General features: G+C 39.5%; 1 long non-coding RNA gene across 1 annotated transcript in view; it reads left to right on the plus strand.

Moving 5' to 3' along the window:
* The first annotated feature begins 4,901 nt into the window (after nt 1-4,901).
* LOC148214945 (uncharacterized) overlaps nt 4,902-18,853 on the plus strand; it is a 29,195-nt gene continuing 15,243 nt past the window's right edge. The window contains exon 1 of the long non-coding RNA XR_015796887.1: nt 4,902-5,109. This is a non-coding gene — a long non-coding RNA (uncharacterized LOC148214945). The remainder of the gene's footprint in view (nt 5,110-18,853) is intronic.

An 18,853-nucleotide genomic window follows, 5' to 3' on the forward strand; every position in this document is an offset into this window, starting at 1 on the left:
TGTGTGTGTGTGTGTTTTAATATTGTCAAAAATCTAACCATTGCCAAAGATCCATGGAAATAAGATATGTAGGTACTGTTTTGGGAGGAGCAAGAATGCTCACATAAATGCACTGTATGTAAGCCAGTGCTATAATTAATTTCTCTTTCCCCATTTTCTCTAAATGGCTTCTAATTGAGGCTTTGCCAAATATACCATCAGCCTAGTTAACTTTAGCCAGAGGAGAAGTGGCGTTTTTGATCTCTTAATGCAACTAGTACTAACCAAAGACCTTATGAAGGTTCAAGCCTACTCTTGTCATGGAATTGCAGGCTTTACTAATGACTCTGAGATAATGTTCTATACAGTATTAAAATGCAGAGTGTGGAGCCACCCAGTGGGCTTTAGGATAGATGACAAGCATGTTTGTAAAGCAGGTTGTGCTTGCAACTATCATTTGAATGTCTTTCTGATGAAATATACAGCAAGGACGGTCTTATACAGCCAGGATGGTCTTTTGTTCTGCAAGCCTCTGAATGTCTGCTCAGACATTTGTTGAGTGGGACTTACTTCTCAATAAGGGATTTGCAACCCAAATCACTAAATACTCAATAAATGAAAACCAAGAATTTTTATGACCAAAAGCAAAACAACAGAAGCCAAGGCTGAATCACTGGAAACATAACATTAGATTTAAAGAACAGTCAGATGTGAGGAAATAGCTTAACTCTTTCTCACTGAGAAAAGAAAATGAGAATCCCATGGCTGTGAATTAAGTAGCTCCGAATGCCTCCTACTGTATATATAATTATATAGTCTGTCTATAGACTACTGCAATGCGCTCTACATGGGGCTGCCCTTGAAGAGTATCCGGAAACTTCGGCTGGTGCAAAATGCAGCGGCATGAGCAGTTATGTATATTTCTAGTAGAACATATGTTATACCTCTGCTTTGTGAGCTGCATTGGTTACCAGTTTGTTTCCAGGTCCAATTCAAGGTGCTGGTGTTGACCTTTAAAGCCCTTCATGGAATGGGACTGGGCTATCTGAGGGACCGCGTCTCCCTGATTTCATCTGCCCGTCCTACCAGATGCAGCAGAGAGGGCATATCATGGGTTCCATCGCCTAGGGAGATACATGTGGCAGGCCCCAGTTGGCGGGCCTTTTCTGCTGTGGCACCTGCACTGTGGAATCTTCTCCCCCCTGAGGTGAGGTTGGCCTCATCACTGTTGAGCTTCCGGAGGTCCCTCAAGACCTGGTTGTGCCAACAGGCCTGGGGACTCCAGGGGACGGGGGAATTAGTGAGGTGGCTCCCTTATTTTTAACTTCTTTTTATTCTCTATTTTATTTTGTTTTTATATTTTTAATGTATTTGACTGTTTTTAGCTTTGTTGTACACCGCCCAGAGTCACCTGTGGTGAGATGGGTGGCTATATAAATTGGTTTAATAAATAAATAATAAATTTCAGATAATGCATAATAATACTCACATAGTCTTTCAGAACTGTCAAAGATATCGGGAACAAGAATACACAGGGTAAAAGCAGTCATGAGCCAAAGTTGCCCAAGATTACTTTTCACTTTAACATACTTTTATTCCACTGAAAAACTGGTAAGTGAGCAGATTGCACCCAAAATTGGAATGAGGCTTATTTGAGAGAAATTGTACTTCCATACTTTCTTTATTTAACTTTGTCTCATAACAGTATGCAAAACATTTTAAGGCCCAGGAAGTGCGAGTCATATGCTTTGTTTAGTGCAAGGGGGTCCAATGGCGTGGTTAAAAAAGTCACGATGGTGGCCATAATGGTGCAATTGAAGTTCTACTTGGTTTTTATGCATGTGTGATAAACAAGCAGAACTTTGTTTGCACTGTTGCAGCTGCCATCTTGACATTTTTCTTACCATGCCCTATAGATACCTCTGATTTAGTGAGACAGTGATTGAGATCTTTGTTTATCTGTTTTATTCCCCCGCAAGGAAAACACATAATTTTCTCCACCTCTACAACTTAAATTCATAACTGTCATATTTCTCCTACTTCTAGGATTTTAAATGTTTCAAGATGATGAATAGTCTATATGAATGTTCTTTTGAAATTCCTCCAGACTCACCTCCACATTTCAACTGTTGTGATTTGTCTGCTTTGCTGCAGGTCAAATGTTCTTTTAAACAGGTTTTATTAGATAAAGTATTATATGGCAGGGTAATTTTGATCATGTAGACCTCGGGCTCCTAGGAGTGTTATACTGTTATGTCTCCCTTCGAATCTCTGTAACTCTGAGATTAAATGGATTAAAAAAAATAATCTTAGAATATGAGGTACTTAAAGCACTATTTAATGAGCTGCCAACATATATGGTATGTTTAATGCAGAACCATCTTAATTTAGCAGTTTCATAAATACACAAAAGAATGAGAGACAACTGCAGTTTCTTCTCAGCCATTGCATGTTACATTTTATATTCAAGAACCTATATCCAACTCCAGGGTAAATGCAATCAGTGCCATTTATTAATGGCTATCAAAAATATAAATACAGTAGAGTCTCGTTTAACCGACCTTCGCTTATCCGACATTCCGTCTTATCCGACGCCCCTAAAAAAAACACAACACGCATAAATTGGCGACGAGAAAAGTGTGCCACTTGTTTGCGAGCGTGCGTGTACTCTTTCTTGTTGCTCCTGATGCGCCGCAACACAAAAATCGATTGCAACAGGCGCAGCGGATCATTTTTTTTTTTTTTTTTACTGCACTCAATCATTACTGTGTGTTATCCGACATTTTTGCTTATCCGACGTTCTGCTGGCCCATTTATGTCAGATAAGCGAGACTCTACTGTACTAGTTTTTCTAGCAAAATATATTTGAAAGAAAGCCCAGTGAGAATATGGCCCCAGTGCAAGAAAGGAAGCTGTGCTGAATATTAATCAGACTCAAATGACCTTGTGATGGCAGGTAATGACTATAACTGTTGTCTCACTAAATCTTGTCAGTTTCATCTTAATTTGATGCTCTCCATGTTCTAGCCATATTTGATTGGAGGTGTATCACCTTTAATTGGGCTTTTTTTATATGAAAAAGTGACAAAGTCTGCTTTTAGGACAATCTTAGATTATTTCACATATTGCTACCAAATGTACACTCAAACAGCTCATTGGCTTCTGGATGAAAGTACCAGGTATCTCACCAGGAGATTTCACCAAGATGTCCTGGGGGGATATGGTAGAGCACATCTTTTGTATGCCAAAGTTTTTATGTTCAGTCCTTGTTATCTATGAATCAGGTGGCAAATGACATCTGTGCAAGTTCCTGGACAGCTGCTTTCCATAGGAGTACATAGTATTGAGCAGGGTGGCAAACAATCTGTCTGGCATAAGGGAACTAAAAATTTGGCACTCATTGATCAACACTGTGGCAGTCTACGGTTGCAACTAAAATTAATCTTATTAGTACCTGGTTTAAGGTATTTGTTGTTTTCAAGGCAATTCCCAAAGTCATTTTGCTGCCATGGAATAGTATAAGGCACCCTCTCATCACCAAAGTCACCCAAATTATGTTGGCATATGTGGTAGAAACCTCACAACCACTGTCTTCATATGTAATGGTATGTGGGAATGACCTTGGGAGACTGGAGGAAGATCTGCAGCCTAGGGAATGGTCGGAGATGAGGCAGGTGGGAAAAAAGCATGGGAAGCATTTCAGGAGGAACCTTCCCCAGTTTTCTGGAGACTAAAAAAGAGAGGAGGGGAGAAATATAGTAATACCTCAGTTCATGAATGCTTCTGTTCACAAACAATTCAGTTCGCGAACAGCAGCGTTTGGAAATTTTGCTTCTGTTAGCGAACTCCGCATTGGGTGACGAACACGACCCATGGCTATCTTCCCTGCTCTGACACGTGGTCGTGGCTTCTTCTAGGTGAGATCGCAATCGCAGACAGACACTTGCTGTGAAGCTTTTTGGTGTCGCTTCAAGCAAGGCTAGTGTTCTCTCTCTTCATACTGTACTATACTGTACTTTGTTTCATATTTTTGTGGTTAAAAAAAAAAATACATATGGTTCAGAACGGATTAACCTTATTTACATTGAACCTTATGGGGAAATTTGATTCAGTTCGCGACCAGAATGGTGGAACGAATTAAGTTTGTGAACTGAGTTCAATCTTGCAAGATTCTGTTAATGTAACCTTACAATAAAGTAGGATTAGTTCATCTGGGTATGCTTCTTGTCTGGATTACCTCACAAGGCTGACATTATCTCTAGCAATTTGCTGTTCTTTCCTGACACTTAAATTTTCTGGCTGAGCTGATTACTGTACTCATCCTAATTATGAGGCCAGTCCTGGGAACTTCTCTTCCTTACTGCCCCTGAATAGTTTGCCATACCTCCCAAAACAAGAGATTACAAGAAACAAGAACAAAACAATTATAGAGAGTTCTGGTTTCTCTCATCTCTCTTGCACTCACCTCCCTCCCTCCCTTCCTCCCCCCCCCGCCTCTTCTATCAGTTCTGCTGTGTCCATGCTGAGAACAAGTCCTGTGCCCTTGTGCGAGAATCAGCACTGCTATTTTCCATTTTTCTTAATCTGTTGTGCTACTTTAGCAACTTGACAGGCCAGTTAGCTCCCCTTGCACAAAACATATTGGGAGTTTTTTGGCTTGTCTTTGTGTGAGCTTTGAAGTTCTGGCTTTTGTGCCTGAGATTGCTGGCATTTTGTCATCTCCATGAAATAACTTACTATTTTCTGATAGATAGCCTTTCAGTTAATTAAAATGTTTCACTGTAGCATAGATGCTGAGGTGACGTCTTGGCCAAAGATACTTCCTTCCTTCCTTTGTACATATATTTATTCTCACTGACAAGTTCTTAGAAAAATCTGAGAAAGGCTAATTACATGTCTTTTCTCTCTTTTTCAGGGATGCATCATCTACCTTAAGAAGTACTTGTTTTATCTTTCCTCTTTTGTTAAGAAGGCCTATGGAACCATCACAACATGTGCAGCTTTCTGAAGGATTAATTCCAGTTCAGATCAGCAAGCTGGTGAAACTATGGACAAGTAGGCCTTCCTGTACAGTAGTCACCATTTCTAGATTCATAAACTTTTAGCTGTATCCTTGATTGCTGAGCCCAGGTAAGTCAAAATAAAATTAATCTTTCTCTTAGGGCTACATGCATACTCAGGCCATTTCCTGACTGCAGGAATGGATGATAACAACCTCTATCTATTCTCAGCTCATCACGAAGGCACATCCCACCCATGTTTTGAAGCTCTGCTTCAAAAATACTTTTTTCTATCCTAAACTACCTTCAGCCTTTCAAAGGTGTTAGTCTAGTGCCTTTCATTCCAGCCTAGAGACATCCCCAACTCCAACTGGTTACAGTCTCTGGGACTCGCCCTTCCTTCTAGTGGTTGGTTACTTCCCTGACTGGGCATTTCACCCTGGGCTGTTCTCAGCTGGCCAGCAGTTTCCTTTTTTTCCCTTCAAGTTGATCCAAAAATGGCTCATAAAGATCTTGTGTGTGTGTGCCTTCAAGTTAGTGTTGACTCCTGGCAACTGCCTGGAGTAGTCCCTGCAGTTTCCTTGGCAAGGTATTTCAGAAGCGGTTTGCTGTTGTCTCCTTCCTAGGGCTAAGAGAGAGTGATGTCAGAGTGTGCAGCGCACACTCCACACAGTGGTGCTCCGTGAGTGAGACAAAATAAACAGTCCACAGGTCAATGTAGAAAACTTGCACACAGACGTTTACTGTACAATATATACAGAATGTACACCATCAACCTGCAAATCCCTAATTACTTCCCAGAACTCCAACACCAGCCACAACTCCTATTACCAGCCACACAATAACCCATGGTGCACTTTGCTATATACAGTGGTTTGTGCTGTGTCATGCTGACACACCCTACAGGTGTGTGCTCTGGGCAGGTTGCAGGGATTGCAAACACAGTCAAGCTGTGCTCTGTCAAGTGCATATTCTCATTGAGAAATTTTTTACTCTAGAGTAATACCCTGACAAGTGACTGGCCCAAGATCACCCAGTTGGCTTCATGCCTTAAGGCAGAGCTAGACCTCATGGCCTCCCAGTTTCTAGCCTGATGCCTTAACCACTACACCAAACTGGCTCTCTGTAAAGACCTCGGAATCCTGTAAAGTCTCCTGGGCCACCATGGGACCCTATTTCTTCTGCCAGTATATTTCTGTTTCACCCTTGTATCTTCCAGTGGGCATCCTTTCTGTTTCTGCCAAGGCTGAGCCATGCATACTCTCCTTTCTTTCCCACTTTGTGTGCATTGAACTGCCATGGTTCCCTTCCCTTCCCTTTGTTTTAAAAAGTCTTGTAAATAGGCACAAAGCTAGGATGTTTCAGTGAATGGTACTTCTTTGGTTCTATACATCTGAATCTTCACTGCCACAACATTTCTATGGCTCTACAATGAATGACGGAACAACATGTTCCATTTGCTCAATCACTGTAGCATTGAAGCAAGGAACAAGCAATCAGGGCACATAGCAGCCATAGCCCAGACTGCAGCACCAACCCAGTCCCATTACCAAACCACTGGACTTTTTTTAAGTTGGCTTCAGGAACAGCTGGGAGCAGCATGGGAGACAAATAGCTTGGGCTGTGATGCAGAATTGCCCTCAGTCTCAAACTTCAGAGCAGCCTTCTCCAACATGATACCTTCCCTGATATGTTGGAAATCCTTGAATTGTATGTCCAAACACATCTGGAAGGAACAAAGTTAGAGAAGGAGGCCAGAGGGCAGCAGACCAAATTACTTCATGGACTGACAATCTGTTTTATGACTCAGTAGTATCACAGCCCTGAGGTGTTATGAGATAAATGTACCAATAAATATAGGTTGTTTAGAGAAGAGTTTATTTTAGGGAGGAACTGAACTCACAGCTGCGTTCTTCCTCTCTCATTACAGCAAATCATATGAGAAACAGGATAAAGTGGTCTTTTGTGTTAGATTTATCTATGGGAGATGGAATGGGGGTGGCCAGCATATATTCAAAACTGCTGGCTAAAAGACATCGGAGGACACTGTGCCGTCTGGGAATGGGCTACTGCTTGTCCACCAACGTGGGGCCTTTTTCTAGAACACTTCTATTTTCCAAACTGTTTAATGTTCCATTTTGGGGGTTTTCTGATACAGAATAGAACTTTCAGTTTCAAAAATGTACTCATTACTCCAGATCTGGGCTTTTTTTGGTTTTTTGTTGCAATATGCTTAAAATAGAAAACCAAGAAGAAGCATCCTGAGCTTACATTCAGTTTCACATCTTCTGTAGAAGGCAGGTGGTTTCTATAGCCGTCTTGGGGGGGACGGACCCCCCCACACATGCTGTTTGTGAAATGTATGCTATGATCTCTCAGTATTCGATGTGAATTTGATGATATAAGGGAACATATAGCTATTGCCAAGCATAAGACAAACGTGGAAAGTCAAAAGAGTTTAAATCTCCCCCAAAGCATAGAGTTTTTTGGTTCAATCCATACCATCCATGCTTAAAGTGTCCTGCATAGTCTCTGTAATGCCCTGGTCTACAATATTTATAACAGAGGCATATAACCCAAAGTTTCTGGCCACATGAGCCCTTTGATAACCTTCGGATGGGTCCCCCAAGACTGCAAAATTGATTAACCACAAAAGTTACAGTAACAAAGTTATTACCAACACAACATTGAAAATGCTGAGGAAATCATTATCATCATTATTGCATTTAACTGTATTTTATTTTATTTAATTATGCTCTTAATGTCGTATTAGCATCATTGAAAACCCCAGTGAAGGACTGATTTAAAAAAAAAGGGCGAGAGAGAAAGAATTCATTTAACTGAAGGAAACACAGATGGTCTAGGAATGAATGAATAGGGGTACTGAGAAAAAAGAGTTGAGGGAAAATAGAAGGAAAGCGAGTCAACAGATGTAATGCAGTGCAGAAGGCTTGTTTTGGTGTTCTAAGGTCCCTGAAAAATAGAAAATTCCATTTTCAAAAGCTGCTTTCTTTATGGAAGGAGATAGATGAGAGAGAGAGAGAGAGAGAGAAAGAAAGAAAGAAAGAAAGAAAGAAAGAAAGAAAGAAAGAAAGAAAGAGATTGTAATTTATATACCCCAGAACAAAAGTGCCTTGCCACTTATAGTTTTGGGGGGTTGGGGAAGGAGTGAATGTTTTCAAGAGATGCCAATTTCAGAAGGGTGAGAGTTAATTTACCCTGATTGCCTGGTGGCATCTTTCCACACAGCTGACACAGCGATAATGTTCTTGAAGTGATACTATATCATACCTTATCATCTAATGTTACCACAAGAAAAAATTTAGTTAAAAAAGCAAGTGAGTGGTGTCTGCCATTTTATTTTCTCTCACAATTCTCCTTGGAATGACACATGTCACAACTTTTGGGGAGAGAACCACAACATATTGTTATACTGAAGTGAGCAGGGGAAGGGGAAAGTCAGAGCAGGAGGATTTCTTCCACAAAAATGATGGTGGTGAAACAAAATGTTTTAAAGAAAAAAGAGTGAAGAATCACACTACTTCTGCTCTTCTTGGCAGGTCCTATTAACCACTGAGCTGAAAATTCAGTTTTGGCTTGCTTTTACAGCCTCATCCCCCAAGCAGAGCTTTTCTATTATCATAAAAGTAATACACAGTAGTTCACACATCACACTAAGCTATGACTTGTAGTTTACAAATCATATCGCCTAGAGTCACATATTGTGCTAAGCAAAAAAGAAATGACATTACAGCTTAGAGCAATATAGGTAGTCCTTGCTTAACAACCATTTGTTTAGCGACTGTTTGAAGTTACGACGGCACTAAAAAAAGCTACTTACGACTGGTCCTCACACTTACGACTGTCTCAGTGTCCCCACGGTCACGTAATTGTGATCCAGGTGCTTGGCAACCAGCTCGCACTTACCACAGTTGCAGCATCCTGGGGTCAAGTGATTGCCATTTGCAACCTTCCCAGCTGGCTTCTGACAAGCAAAATCAATGGGGAACTACATGATTCACTTAATGACCATGTGATTCATTTAATGACCATGGTGATTTGCTTAACAACCACCACAAAAATGTTGTAAAATCAGGTGTGGTCATGTGATGCCTTGCTTAACGACTACCCTGCTTAACAACAAATTTTCCAGTCCCTATTGTGGTCATTAAGCAAGAACTACCTGTATGAGACTATAGCCAATATATATATATATGCAATATTTCAGGAGTACAATACTAAGAAGAATAAAATATTTTCAAAATATGTAAGTCCTTTGTAGGATCTGACAATACAATATATTATGTAATCCTTCCTTTTTTTCTATTTTCTTTTAACTTAAACATTTTAAAGGAAAAAAGAGGACAAACAATTAAAAAGAAAAGAGGCAAAAAAGAATAAAACACAAATAAACAATAAATTTGCAAACTTCATGAAATTGAATAAAATGGAATACATTAGATTTTTTTAAAAATAAACATTGTAAAGAGAAAAGAGGACCAATGAATATAGAAATAGAAGACAAAAAAGAATAATATACAAAAAGGATAAACAATAAATTTAGAAACATCATGGAATTTAATAAATGGAATTTATTAGATTTTTTTCTTTTTTCTTTAAACATTTTAGAGGACAAAAGAGGTGTATTATTTCCAAAGGCATCTGTTATTTCTCCTGAGTTACTTAAATACAAGAAGTTGGGTAGCATTCACAAACTGAACTATCCAATACAAAAATATTTGCAATAAAATTATGGTCCCCATTATCTCAGTAATACAATACCCTTCCTGTCTCTTCATCCTTACTATTAATGAAATATCATATTCACAGCCAGCAATGGACAAGAAGGAGAACTGTAAATAGGTCTACCTTCTACAGAGCCAGGATAAGAATGTCTAAAAAAAAAATTAGAACATTTGAACCTGATTGGCTAGATATTTATTTATTTATTTATGTATTAAATGTATATGGCCACACATTCACTATGGAATGTGATATTTCAACAATGGCTAGTTAGACCACTGAGCAGAGAGGAAAAATCCTTCACCGAAAGCTGGTTTATGAAGCATAGAAGAAGCATCACACAACATAAATTGTTGTGCTAAAGTGGGAATCTGGGTAATTTACAAGATGTGTGACCAGCAGCATGGGTGAGGATTGCTTTGTTCATGCCTTAGGCTTGTCCATATATTTGTCTCAACTGGACTATAATACACATCCTCTTGTGCAACATCGTTTGATGTCACGGATTGTTTCAGGAAGAGCAAACGCTCCTTAAGATTTTAGATGGGGTTTAGAAGTTTCAATGGACTACAAATAACTTTCATACTGAACCTGGGACCTTATCATTTGGCAGAGGTTTAATTTTGCTTCTCCCCTTACATTGCAGCATACTGTTAATGCTAGAGTGCTTGACATGGAGGACAAAATGAGACTATTTTTCATTTCTTTCCTTATTGGCTTTTGAACTGTCCTTATCTGATGGCTTTGTACTTAATGGAGGGCTTTTTCTGAGTGCTGAATATTTATGCAATCATAACTGTATTTCACACCATTGATGCCAAGCATAACTTGTCAGAAAGCCTTCTGAAAATGCAAAATGCATTTCACAAGCAGCTTCATACAACATGCCACCTGTTCCATTACACTGAGATGTCTCCATAAATCCACTGCTATTAGTTATTAACCACCTTGTAAATCCCAAGCCAATAATCAATTGGCGCACACCCACTTTACGGTAATTGCTCTATAATTAAACCATTAGCACTTCGAACAGGGCTAACATTAGAAGTTCTTAATCAAATATTTCCTCCAGGCTTTCTGTCCATAAAAATACCTGATGATACATGACGCTTGAACCATGTAATTGAATATTGTTAACTAGACCACCATTATTTCCAGTGACTCTTTTACTGCCCAGGCCTGTTAATGTCTTCATATTATTATTAAAAGAATTCAGTACTATCTGTTTGGAATACTATTCTTGCTGCAATTATTACCTCCTTGAAAGGCGCTGGGACTGAAATCTAGGATTAAAATAAATATATAGCATATTCATTTCTTCTTCATCGGTTTGCTGTTAATGGGCAACTTTAAGCTTTTTTTAGCCTCAAACTACACATGAACTGCATGGTTTCCAGCAGAGGACTGTAAACTAGGCACATGGGCACCCTTATCTGTGATGTTTAAAATCAGAAATGGGAATCATCCAAGCACTCCAGATATTGTGGAACTCCCATTTCCTATGAGCCTTAGACAGCGGGCTAATCATAAGAAAAAAATGTTTACTGCAGTCCAAGAACATCTGGAAAGCCATATGTAGTTTAGCCCGTATTCAAGAGAAGGGATGTATGTTTTATCTATTTATGTAATTTCAGTGCTGTCTTTCAATCGGAAACTCCTAATATGGCTTACATTAAACTGTTCAGCCCTTAAAACATCAGTTAAAACATTCAGGAAAATGATTTATGAAAACATCTAATTAAACAAAGTGCCTGGATATGTAACACCTTTGGGATATCACCAGCTATCTCAGTTAGTAATAGTTTTCTATTAAAAACAACAACAACAACAACAACAGACAGAAAAAGAAGTGTCAGCCTTCTTTAATTTAGGAGAGAATGAATCAGTTGGTTTCTTTAGGCAAGACGCTAGAGAGATAAACAGGCCATCAGAGAGGGGGCAAACCTCAAACAACTACAAGACTTCTTGTAACAGAACTTAAGCAAAGGACAAGTTTTAATAACATCTTAATCAGGGGCAATGAGATTTGATCTTCTTCACCAGCGTTCTATATCTGTAAGGTCTAAAGAAGGCTTTGGATGGAAGAATGTAAACCTTTAAACACTGGGAGGCAGGTAGAAGCAGGACTTGCCACAACCAGTGCTCCAAAACTTCAAAGCATAGCTAGATGACCACTTTAGAGCATGTTCAGGCTGACAAAGGGATTAGCCAATCAGACCTGTGCCTCTGCCCCCTCTCTTGATGCTTAAAGGGATAGAAATTGCCCTTCTCCTTCTATCAATCATGAAGCAGTGGTTGTGAGTGATTTCCCCAACAAATGATCTCTTTGTTTATCCTCCATGTGACTCCTGTTTTGAAGGTTCCCTCTTATATGTAAAGTGCATTATCTAATATCATGCTTCTTGTAATTTCCTTTTGTGAAATTTAAAATTCTTGAAGTGAGGCCCTATAAAATGTTCACATAGGAAAGTATCTTCTCCTAAGTTGCTCTAGTTCCGTGTTTCTTCAACCTTTTTCTCTTAGGACCCCTTCCCGCTTTTAAAAATTATGCAGGACCCTAAAAGAGCTTTTGTTTGTATGGGCTATATTTATTGATATTTACCATATTAAAAATTAAAATTGATGCATTCGCTGCCGCTACTGCTTCTCACAATTGTTTGATGGGGTTTTAATATTGTATTATTTTTCAACATAGGCTGATTTTGAGGACCTCTAAGAGGGACTTGGGGGACACCCAGGGTTCCTAGGACCACGCTTTAAAAAAACACTGTTCTAGTTGTTTACCTAGGCAATGGGCAGAAGCTTACTGGGTGATTTTGGGCCACTCACTACACCATATCCCACAGGATTGTTGTTGGGGGTATGGGATAATGGAAGAGGGAGTACATGTAAACTGTCTTGAGCTTCTGAAGGAAAGGTGGGATATAACTCTAACAAATAAAAATAAAATAAAAAATAGAAGGAAACAAAATACAGTATCTCTCTTAACCAATATCAATACAGAAATAGGACATTCCTGACCACATCCTCCATGATCAGTACTACCAGATTGGAGAAAGGTGACTGAGGCAGCCAGTGACAGTCCCTACCACTCATGCAGACTTTGATTTTGATGTGATGACAACCTCATTTGGCAGCTGAGCCAAACATAGCAATATTGATGATCATATTTTTCCTCCGCTCTGTCTAGGTCCTGGCACTGAAATACTGAGTTGAGCATATATTAACCCCTCCCTTTTGTGTGACAATGGAGTCACACAGCACCTGAGTTCAAGCCAAACATGCATATTAAGAAGAAACTCTTACATTTTATCTACCCGGAGCAATAAATGCTCTCTACTTCCTTAAGTTTACTTCCTAAGTATGGTTAATTGAGAGTTCCAGAATTCAGCAGTTTGTGCCTTCTTTCTAGAACTCACATGCGTGATAAACAGGATTTAAGCATTAGGTTTTTGTAGTCTGTGCTTGCAAGGTGCTGTTATTTGGATCTCAGTTTCTATACATTTGTTTGAGATCATGTGAGTACAAGAAGAGTTGTTTTACGCTCACCAACAAATTGTTCTATTTTTACCATTGCTGCTGCTGGTTTTCTGAGTATCAGTATCTGGGTATCAGTTTCACTTCTGACAGTAAAACCAAGAAATCCACATAATAACTTGGTTAGACTAAAGGATGCGACTGGACTGCTATTGTTGCTACAAGAGGGAAACATAGTTAGTGCTCTGTAAATTCTTAACTGAGTAAATGTTCTGTACTCAATCAAACCAATCCAAATATCATGTATTTGACATTTAAATATATTGTAGAAACATCACTAAAATAAGTTTTGTGTAATAGTAACTACAAAATGGGACCAAGCTGCAGTTGATTTTTTCTTCCACTAAGGGGAACCATTTCTCATTTTTCTAAGTTACAGTATTTTTTGTTTCTTCCCCCTTTTTAGTAAAACTATTCAGTACAAAAGCAACTCAAGTCCCTTATGCATGTTATCTTAGAGGGACATTGTGTTATATTTATTGAGGCTTAGTCCTTGATAGAGAGCCAAGTCATTGGTTTGAAATAGTCCTGAAATGTTCCTAAATTCTGAACACTCTTAGAAGGGTAGAAGCCCCATTGAACATACAGAGATATAAAACAAATGTCCACCAATTCCTATGGGGATGGAGTTCAATAGGTAGATTCCACCAAGCTCCAGTCATATGAAAAAAGAATGTTTCTGAGCACTGTGTATTTGTTGTTGTTGTTTAGTTGTTAAGTCGTGTCCGACTCTTCGTGACCCCATGAACCATATTGCGCCAGGCCTTCCTGTCCTTCACTGCCTCCCTGAGTTTGCTCAGTTTCATGCTCATTGCTTCAGTGATGCTATCTAACCATCTCATCCTCTGCCGTCCTCTTCTCTTTTTGCCTTCAATCTTTCCCAGCATCAGGGTCTTCTCCAAAGAGATCTCTCTTCGCATTAGGTGACCAAAATATCTGAGCTTGAGCTTCATTATCGATCCTTCCAATGAGCAATCAGGGTTGATTTCCTTTAAGATTGACTGGTTTGACCTCCTAGCAGTCCAGGGGACTCTCAAGAGTCTTCTCCAGCACCACAGTTCAAAGGCATCAATTCTTCAGCGCTCGGCCTTTTTTATGGTCCAGCTCTCACAGCCATACATTACTACTGGAAAAACCATAGCTTTGACTATGCGGATCTTTGTCGGCAAGGTGACGTCTCTGCTTTTTAATATGCTATCTAGGCTTGCCATAGCTTTCCTCCCAAGGAGCAAGCGTCTTTTAATTTCATGGCTGCAGTCTCCGTCTGCGGTGATCTTGGAGCCCAAATAAATGAAGTCTGTTACTGCTTCCATTTCTACCCCTTCTATTTGCCAGGAATTGATGGGTCCAGATGCCATGATCTTAGTTTTTTTAATGTTGAGTTTCAAGCCAGCTTTTGCACTCTCCTCTTTCACCCTCATCAAGAGGCTCTTTAGTTCTTCTTCACTTTCTGCCATTAGGGTGGTATCGTCCGCATATCTGAGGTTGTTGATGATTCTCCCTGCAATCTTAATTCCGGCTTGTGATTCTTCCAGCCTGGCATTTCTCATGATGTACTCTGCATATAGGTTAAATAAGCAGGGTGACAGTATACAGCCTTGTCGTACACCTTTCCCTATTTTGAACCAATCGGTTGTTCCATGACCGGTTCTAACTGTTGCTTCTTGGCCCGCATACAGATTTCTCAGGAGACAGGTAAGGTGGTCTGGTACTCCCATCTCTTTAAGAATTTGCCACAGTTTGTTGTGATCCACACAATCAAAGGCTTTTGCATAGTCAATGAAGCAGAAGTAGATATTTTTCTGGAACTCTCGTGCTTTCTCCATGATCCAGCGAATGTTGGCGATTTGATCTCTAGTTCCTCTGCCTCTTCGAAACCCAGCTTGTACATCCGGTAGTTCTCGGTTCATGTATTGCTGAAGCCTAGCTTGTAGGATTTTGAGCATAACCTTGCTAGCATGTGAAATGAGTGCAATTGTGCGATAGTTTGAGCATTCTTTGGCGTTGCCCTTCTTTGGAATTGGAACGTAAACTGACCTTTTCCAATCCCGTGGCCACTGTTGCGTTTTCCAAACTTGCTGGCATATTGAGTGCAGCACTTTAACACCATCATCTTTTAGTATTTTAAATAACTCAGCTGGAATACTGTCATCTCCACTAGCTTTGTTGTTAGCAATGCTTCCTAAGGCCCACTTGACTTCACTCTCTAGGATGTCTGGCTCAAGGTCAGTGATCACACCAGCGTGGACATCAGGGACATTAAGATCTTTCTTGTATAGTTCTTCTGTGTATTCTTGCCACCTCTTCTTAATCTCTTCTGCTTCTGTTAGGTCCCTGCCTTTTTGTCCTTTATCATGCCCATCTTTGCACTAAACGTTCCTTTGATATCTCCAATTTTCTTGTAGAGATCTCTAGTCTTCCCCATTCTATTGTTTTCCTCAATTTCTTTGCATTGTTCATTTAAGAAGGCCTTCTTATCTCTCCTGGCTATTCTCTGGAAATCTGCATTCAGTTGCTTATATCTTTCCCTTTCACCCTTGCTTTTCGCATTCCTTCTTTCCACAGCTATTTGTAAAGCCTCATCAGACAGCCATTTTGCTTTCTTGCATTTCTTTTTCTTTGGGATGGTTTTAGTTGCTGCCTCCTGTACAATGTTACGGACCTCCGTCCATAGTACTTCAGGCACTCTGTCTACCAAATCTAATCCTCTAAATCTATTCATCACCTTCACTGTGTACTCACAAGGAATATGATCTAAGTCATACCTGAGCGGTCTAGTGGTTTTCCCTACATTCTTCAATTTAAGCCTAAATTTTGCAGTAAGAAGCTCATGATCTGAGCTACAGTCAGCTCCTGGTCTTGTTTTTGCTGTCTGTATAGAGCTTCTCCATCTTTGGCTGCAAAGTATATAATCAATCTGGTTTCGGTATTGACCATCTGGTGATGTCCATGTGTAGAGTCGTCTCTTGTGTTGTTGGAAAAGAGTGTTTGCTATGACTAGCTTGTTCTCTTGACAGAACTCTATTAGCCTTTGCCCTGCTTCATTTTGTACTCCAAGGCCAAATTTGCCTGTTATTCCGATTACTCCTTGACTTCCTACTTTAGCATTCCAATCCCCTATGATGAAAAGGACATCGTTTTTTGGTGCTAGTTCTAGAAGGTGTTGTAGGTCTTCATAGAAGCGGTCAACTTCATCTTCTTCAGCATCAGTGGTTGGGGCATAGACTTGGATGACTGTGATATTGAATGGTTTGCCTTGGATACGCACTGAGATCATTCTGTCGTTTTTGAGGTTGTACCCCATTACTGCCTTTCCCACTCTCTTATTCACTATGAGTGCAACTCCATTTCTTCTAAGGGTTTCTTACCCACAGTAGTAGATATAATGGTCACCCGAATCAAATTCACCCATTCCCGTCCATTTCAGTTCGCTGATTCCCAAGATGTCGACGTTCTATCTTGTCATCTCATGTTTGACCACATCCAGCTTGCCTTGGTTCATAGATCTTACATTCCAGGTACCTATACAATATTGTTCTTTACAGCATCGGACCTTCTTTTCGCTTCCAGATACATCCACAGCTGAACGTCCTTTCGGCTTTGGCCCAGCCGCTTCACTCTTTCTGGAGCTACTTGGAAATGCCCTCCGCTCTTCCCCAGTAGCATATTGGACACCTTCCAACCTGAGGGGCTCATCTTCCGGCATCATATCTTTTAGCCTTTTAACATTGTCCATGGGGTTTTCTTGGCAAGGATACTGGAGTGGGTTGCCATTTCCTTCTCCAGTGGACCACATTTTGTCAGAACTCTCTGTCATGACCTGTCCGTCTTGGGTGGCCCTGCACGGTATAGCTCATGGCTTCACTGAGTTACGCAAGCCCCTTCGCCACGACAAGGCAGTGATCCATGAAGGGGGAGCACTGTGTATACAGAGAGTTATTTTTAAAAAGAGTTTATATCATGGAAATTTCAATTAAAATGAATCACAGAAATTCAGATTCAAAAAGAAAAACAGGAAAACTAATATAAATAGAAGAATTTGGGGAATATATGTGTTAAAAATATGTATATTGGGGAAAGCTGCATAGAAAAGTTCTCTGGATTAGGGAAAACTGTTAACATTTATAGATGCAGATTTTTAATGGAATGTTTAAAAAACTCAAATAGCTCAATACATTAGAATGCTCTGTAAAAACTCAATAGATTAGAATGCTATGCTATTAAAGAAGACCATTAAAATGATCAGATATATGAATATACATATGGGAATACTAGGATTGTAAGGAAACATAGAAGTCTATTAAACATTTCCAGTAGTCCAGTTCTTTGAGATTTTATTCTGAAGAAGGGGAAATATAATACAAATCTTGGAATCAAGTGCTATTTTTGTTGCACTTTGTAGATTATATACACTTTTTTTCTAATAATATGTAATATCATCTGAGATATATAGTTTGACTGAGGTAAGTCATTTCTTCTATAGGTTATCCTCTTAAGACTGCATAATTTAAGCTGAATCATTTTTTTGATAATACTCAATAGTTTCATTTTATTGACTATAAGATATATTTTTTATCACCTGTCAGTTGATGATTAATTATATCAGAAACTCTTGATCATAAAATATTTGATAGTTCCATTCTTGTTACTGGTTGCATCTGTAGTAAACTGTTGTACATTAATGCAGGTATTGGAAACTACTTTTCAATTATAAGAAAAGCTCTGTTCGATCAGGCCAAGGGCCCAACATGTTCCATCTTCTGTGTGACACACTTTTTTCCAACTGGAAGTTCACAAATATTGATGGGAGGGAAATAAAAGAATTATTGCTGGGTCTTAAACACTTACCAGGACACCACTGCCAGTGTCTATTCATCTTGATGTCTCTTTACTACCTCCTGGAATGGGGCAACTAATAATTAAGATATGTTGCCCCATTCCAGGAGGTAGTAAAGAGACATCAAGATGAATAGACACTGGCAGTGGTGTCCTGGTAAGTGTTTAAGACCCAGCTCTACCACTTCCATTGCTACCAGCATGCTGCACCACAAGCTGTGGAACTGCTGACTGGTGCACTGGGTGTAATGGCTCAGCTCTACTTTCAACCGGCTGGCAACATTTCAGAAAATTTAACAAACGGCTAAACGTAGCTTCCATGTATTGGTGCAATCATCTTTTGAAGCTGCCCTAGTTGATGCATTGTAATCAATCAATCCAAGACAACTGAACAAAATTTCCTTGCTGCAGTGCAATAAGGAATGTGTACTATACTGAATTCGCTGGTGGACTATGCTTCTTCCCATTAGATATGGAAGCAGTTGTAGGAGAAGAGTGTATTAGAAGTGGGACTTAGTGGTCTTATGTGTGGGTGTGCGTGGGTGTTTGAACTGTTTAGAAACTATTTCGACTATCTTGAAACTATTCACGATAGTGTTACAGATAATGATATTTAAAATAAAAATTATGAAATGAGATCTATAACTATGCATATGCCATCTCTTGATTAGGTACAGAAAGAATAAAGAAAGGATGCTTTGATGAGGAGCAACAAATCCTCGAATTCTCTGGCATGCTCATTTTAGCCCAGATATTGA

Source organism: Python bivittatus, unplaced genomic scaffold (assembly GCF_059951505.1).
Source record: "Python bivittatus isolate LINGU-HERP-01145 unplaced genomic scaffold, Pbiv_v1 ctg000480_np1212, whole genome shotgun sequence".
NCBI classification, from domain to species: Eukaryota; Metazoa; Chordata; class Lepidosauria; order Squamata; family Pythonidae; genus Python; species Python bivittatus.